This window comes from Populus nigra, chromosome 1 (genome assembly GCF_951802175.1).
Source record: "Populus nigra chromosome 1, ddPopNigr1.1, whole genome shotgun sequence".
Classification (NCBI taxonomy): Eukaryota; Viridiplantae; Streptophyta; class Magnoliopsida; order Malpighiales; family Salicaceae; genus Populus; species Populus nigra.
Window position 1 is genome coordinate 10,641,116 of NC_084852.1, and position 6,549 is coordinate 10,647,664.

The following is a 6,549-nucleotide window of genomic DNA, read 5'->3' on the forward strand; positions in this document are numbered from 1 at the left end:
CCAAGATAGACCATAAGATAATAGATAACAAAGTAAAGTTTTAATCAAAATTGGTTCTGGAACATTGAAACCTATATTTAAAAGAAGATTACATGATGATGAAAATGAGACTCATTTAAGGATTATAGCTATAAGCATTTATGATTTTATCCTTTTCTCACCAGCAAAAAGAACAATTAACTTTGAGGTTGTTAATATGTTTAAGAGCATGGGTTCTCTTCAAATTAATCTAATAGTAGCAGTGTTGGCTAGGACCTTTTCATCTTTATTTGAATTATTATAGAAAAATAGGAAAATGGTCATTTAAAATGTTGTTTGTAGTTACTATTTGTCTGGATAATGATCCACATGGTAGAAGGCAGAATATCAGGTTTATTCATAACACCATGATATTTATATTCAAAGTTAGAGAATTTTCTAAGCATCAACTAAAAGAGTTAGGAAATACAACTTAGAAGTTGATGTTTTAAAGCCTGAACAAATCTATTTTTTATTGGAGAACAAGAAATGCCTATTTGCAATCATATCTTATTTTTTTTTGTGATTACTAGTGGGTCCTGTTTGTAGGAGCTCAATGCTACATCATTTCTTACCTTAACATGGTCCTATAGTAACTAGGATTCAAGTAATTCCTTCCAAGAACCACTAGTTTAGATTATTTTTATAAAAGTTTAAAATAATGAGAAACTTACTAGAATTAGTAAAATGAGCTTGGAAATGCTATGTATGATCACAACTGGCAGAAAAGTTGATGGAAAGGTTACTCATAAGTATCCGATGTGACAAAAGATTAGAGGAAAAGAGTATTGGTTATACCTTTTAAGGGCCCATAAAGATTGATGGGCCAGACCATAAAATATCTTAGCACAACAAGAGTCTTAGATTTCAGGCCTAAACTTATAGTTGAAAGAGTTATGTGCTAAAAAGAGAAAATTAGTAGTTAATCTTGCAGCCCAAAAATAGATTCTCACCACCATTCTAATTTTTTTTTTGTTAAAGTTGACCTATGTTTTTTATTGATTATTTGGGTTGTCTTTGGTCTCGTTAAATCAACTTAGTCACACAAGGAAATTCCCATACAATTAATTTGAAGTTCAAGTTATACAAGCAATCAAGTTTGAATGTTTCAAAGTTGGCCCGTTAGGTCAAACTTAATAACACTAGTGAAGAGTTCCCGTAGCCTACCTTTTTTTCTTACATTCACAAAAATAATGTTGTTTAAGAATTTCATTTATTGAATTTGTTTTTACTCAAGTTGGGTTTCAACCAGGTTATCTTTATATATTGTGAGATTATGACTAATGTTTATATATATATATATATATATATATATATATATATATATATATATATATAAAAGGCTAGTTGTTCTCTGAATTTGAGTAGGTAAGGCTATTTGCCATATTTTAGTCATATGTTTAAATTTGGTTTGATGATGCTTGATGGAATTGAAATATATGAGGAAAAGATAAATAAGTATGCTTTCACACACGCGGCTGTATTTATATATCCAAAAATAAATAAAAACATTCTCTTTCGAATTGTTATTATCTTCATAATACTTTTCTTGCGGCAATATCTTTATAGCTGGTTTGACATAAATTTAATAATTACTTGTGAATATTTTGAAACTACAATATCACCCGAAATAAATAGTTAAATGATTGATTTTGTTAATAAAAAGTAAATTGACCATTATATTGTTCTAATCAACATGGTAATGAGTACGAGGCTATAGTGAAACCTGATGCATATTATTTGTTTTTAATTTTTATAAATTGAAATTAACAAATTACAATGTTCATACAATTCATCAACGAATATTGTATGTATTTAAAAGTTAATTCTGATTTCTCCAAAGGATTTTGATTCCATTGATGGGGATTGATTTCGTATAGGATTCATCTAAACTTCTTTTTTTTTTCTTTTCTTTAACCTTGCACATATATATAGATACATCATACATACACATAGCTATCATTAGATGTAGTTTTTGAATTAATTTTAAAGTTGTCAATACTATTCCGTTAGTTATTTTCGATTTTCAATTAGAATGAAAAGTTTTAATAGTGTTATAAAAAATCAAACTATTGACTATTTAATTTTTCTGTTATACCCCTAATTACTGTTCTTTTAAATCTTTTAGTCCGACTAATCTCTCTCCTTTATTTATAGTATTAGATACCCCAAAATTTAATTAACTGTAAAATATTAAATAATGATGTCATATATATATATATATATATATATATATATATATGCATTAAGGTTTGAACCCATCACAATTTGTTAATAGTAGGTAAACCCCTCACTATTAGGCTAATTTTATTAATTTGATGAATATTTCATTATAAAATAAAGTAACAAGAAAGAATCTAATTGGAAAAAAAAATAGAAATTAAAATATATATATATTAAGGTGGTTCAATGTTCATATAAATAATAAAATTAACACCTAATGTTTTCCAAATGATATATATTAGTAAATTACTTTATAGAAATTTGTGATCACTTAAAAAGGAAAAGGAAATATTATTATTCTAATATTAAAATTTTAATAATTTTGAGTAATGAAATTTAATAAAATCTATAAATAATTAAGTTGGATTGAATGTACCCAAACTTATGAGTAAAGCAATGAAAAGTTTTAATTAAAAAAAAGGCTACTCTATAATCAGTAGAATAGAATGACTAGTGGGGCCCCTCAAGTATTTCAGTTGTTTCAACATATCTCAAATGATATGAAATGAGATTTTAAATAGTATGGGATATTTGAATATTTATTATGTTTTTCAAACTATATGAAACATTCTACGGATAGAATAAAACATTTTTGAATCATTATTTCTATCCATGTCGAGCGTGTTTGGGAGTATGGTTGCTGTTGTTTTTTAAAGTGTTTTTCATTTAGAAATGTATCAAAATAATATATTTTTTAGTTTTAAAAAAATTATTTTTAATATTAGCACATCAAAATGATCTGATAACACTAAAAAAATATTAATTTGAAGAAAAAAAATAAAAATAATTTAAATTTTTTAAAAACATTTTTAAAACATAAAAACAAATAGTACCTAAACTCTAATCAATTCAATTGAGAATCATTATATTGATTTTGGAGGATTAATTTGAGAATAATTAGTTAAAAATAAATTAAAAATAAGAGCAAAAACAAGAAAGTACCTACCCTAGGATGTTTTTGACATTTACGCCTCCATGTTATCTCTTATTATTATTATTATTATTATTATTATAACAACTAAAAAATAAAATCTCACAGCAAGAAAATGGCTCGAATGAAAAAGGAATCCGCAGTTCAAGAACCTTTCACTCCACAGGGTCCACGGGGAGCACTTCAAGAATATTCCTTGATAAAGTAAGTCAAGCAAGAGATATAAATGTCGAAAATAAATGCCTTTCTAAGCAAGAGATATTAGTATGCTACCGAAAGGCCAAAGAGCGAATATATTGTCAGAAAATAAATGCCTTTCTAATGAATTTAGCAGATAGTTTTAAAATTTGAATTTATAAAATCAATAAAAAATAATTTTAAATACCAAGTCTATTCTTTAGAGTTAACACTATTCATTCATATTTATTTATGTTTGATTAATGAGTTTAGAATAAAAATAAATTTTTTAAGATAAAAATATTTTGTAAAGAAAATTATAAAAGTGATTATAGTTATAAAATTCATATTGCTTCAAAGCATTATTCTTAAATATTTGTGGTCAATGCTAAATTAAAAATGGACATTAATTAGAACTATCAAAACTAATATATATTATATTATTTTCTTTATAGAAGAAAATAGTTCTTAAAATATAAGGTGTGATGATACCTGGAACTAATAAATAGGTGATTGTCAAATAACATATATATTGAATTAATTCATATAAGAATTTTATATGAGAAATCTTTATATTTATGAAAGAGCTCACATGACAGTCATATAAGTGATCTCTAGATTTTAGATTACTAATTTATTTTATATAAAGAATGTTATGTTTTAATCCTGACAACATATTATTTTAATCAAAGATAACAAATAAGTAGATATTATGTATAACCTAACCTTATGTTTAACCCATTTGGAACATGTAATGGATCCTTGATGTTCGTGGGATGATCTATATCATCTCATCTCTCCTCAAAATGATTCAACCTTAAATCAAAACCTATATCAAACAAAGTAAGATGAACAACATTAAATGTAGTACTAACACCATACTCACCTAAAAGATCAACTTTATAGACATTGTCATTGATCCTTTCTAAAACTTGGAATAGACCATCATTACGAGGCTGTAACTTTGATTTCCTATGGTTAAGAAACTGTTCCTTATGCATGTGCACTCAAATCCAATCACCAGGTTGGAAAACAATACACCACTTATTTGTTTTAAAAGCATACAATCTGTTCTTTTTCTTTATTTGCAATCGAACTCCTTCATGGAGTTGTTTCATCATCTTTGCCTTCTTTTTATTATCTAAACTTACCCTTTTCTTCCAAAGGTCAAGGAATTAAGTTCATAGGAGTTAGTGAATTAAACCAATAAACAATTTCAAAAGAAGAAAAGTTAGTGGTTGAATGCACAATTCTATTATAAGCAAACTCAATAAAAGGCAAACATTCTTCCCAACTTTTTTATTCTTTTAAATAACAACACATAAAAGTTGTGATAAAATTCTATTCATTATCTCAGTTTGTCCATCTATTTAAGGATGATAAATTATCAAAAATAAGAGTTTAGTACCTAATTTTCCCTACAAAGTCTTCCAAAAGTAGCTAAAAAACTTAACATCATAATCTGAAACTATACTTCTAGGAATGCCATGCAAACTTATAATCTTCTTAAAGAACAAGTCTGTAATATAAGATGCATCATCAGTCTTATGGCATGCAATGAAATGCATCATCTTAGAAATCTTATCAACCACAACAAAATAGAGTCTTTACCTTTATTTGACCTAGATAAACCTAAAACAAAGTCTATATAGATATCTACCCAAGGTTTAGTAGGTACACACAATGGTGTATATAGTCCATGTGGTAATACTCTAGATTTTATCTTTCTACATGTAAAACATTGTTTACTGAGTCATTGCACATCCCATTTCATCTTTGGCCAATATAAATGTTTATGCACTACATCCAAAGTTTTTACTACCCCAAAATAACTCATTAAACCATCCTCATATGCGTCATGAACAAGCAATTCACGCAGAATACTAGCAGGAACAAATAATCGATTCTTTTTGAACAAATAACCATCCATCAAATAAAACTTATCAAAAGTCAAATGTCCACATGCATTATATATCTTGGCAAAGTTATAATAATTCACATACAATTCCTTCACATATTCAAAGCCTAGCAATCTAGTACTCATAATGTTTAGAAGAAGATACCTACGCAAAAGTGCATCAACTACTATGTTCTTTTTGCCTTACTTATACTTGATTATGTAAGGAAAAGTCTTAATGAATTCAACCCATTTTGCATATATCCTATTCAACTTACCTTGTCCTTTCAGATGTTTAAATAACTCATGATCTGAATGGATTAGAAACTCTTTTGGCCACAAGTAATGCTGCCATGTCTCAATTGTTCTTGACAAGTCATATAGTTCTTTTTCATAAGTGAGATAGTTCAAAGTCACTCCACTTAACTTCTCACTAAAATAAGTAATGAGTTTTCAATCCTGCATGAATACAACTCTTATTCATATTCTAGATGCATCACATTCAATTTCAAATGCTTTCGTAAAGTCGGGTAAAGCTAAAATAAGTGTATAATTTTTCTTTTAAAAAAGCAAAAGTCGATTCTTGTTCCTCCCTGCATTTAAACCTTACTGACTTTTTAACAACTTCATTCAAAGGTGTAGGTAATGTAATGAAATCTTTCATAAAACGTCTATAAAAACTAGATAACTCATAAAAACTCCTTACCTCACTTATTGATTTTGGTATAGGTCAATCCTGGATGGCCTTAACTTTCTCCTCATCCATCTCGATACCCTATGCAACTACAATATAGCCAAGAAACATAATTTTCTCAATGCAAAAAATACACTTCTTAAGATTAGCATATAATTTCTCACTATGCAACACATTAAGTACATTACATAAATGATCAATATGTTCATTTAAGTTCTTGTTATAGATCAGAATGTCATAAAAAAACATAACTACAAACTTACCTATAAACGCATGAAATACATGATTCATTAAATAACTAAACTTACTAGGTGCATTTGTAAGTCCAAACAACAGGACTAGCCATTCATATAAACCATGTTTAGTTTAAATGCATTTTTCCAATCATCACTTTCTTTCATCGTAATCTGATGGTACCCACATTTCAGATCAATTTTAAGAAAATACATAATCCATGTAACTCGTCTAGCATGTCATCAAGCCTAGACATATGATGTCTATACTTTATTGTTATATTATTAATGGCTTAGAAATCAACACACATCCTCCATGTTCCATACTTGTTAGGCACACTAGCACATCACAAGGGCCCAAAACCTCATGAATGTA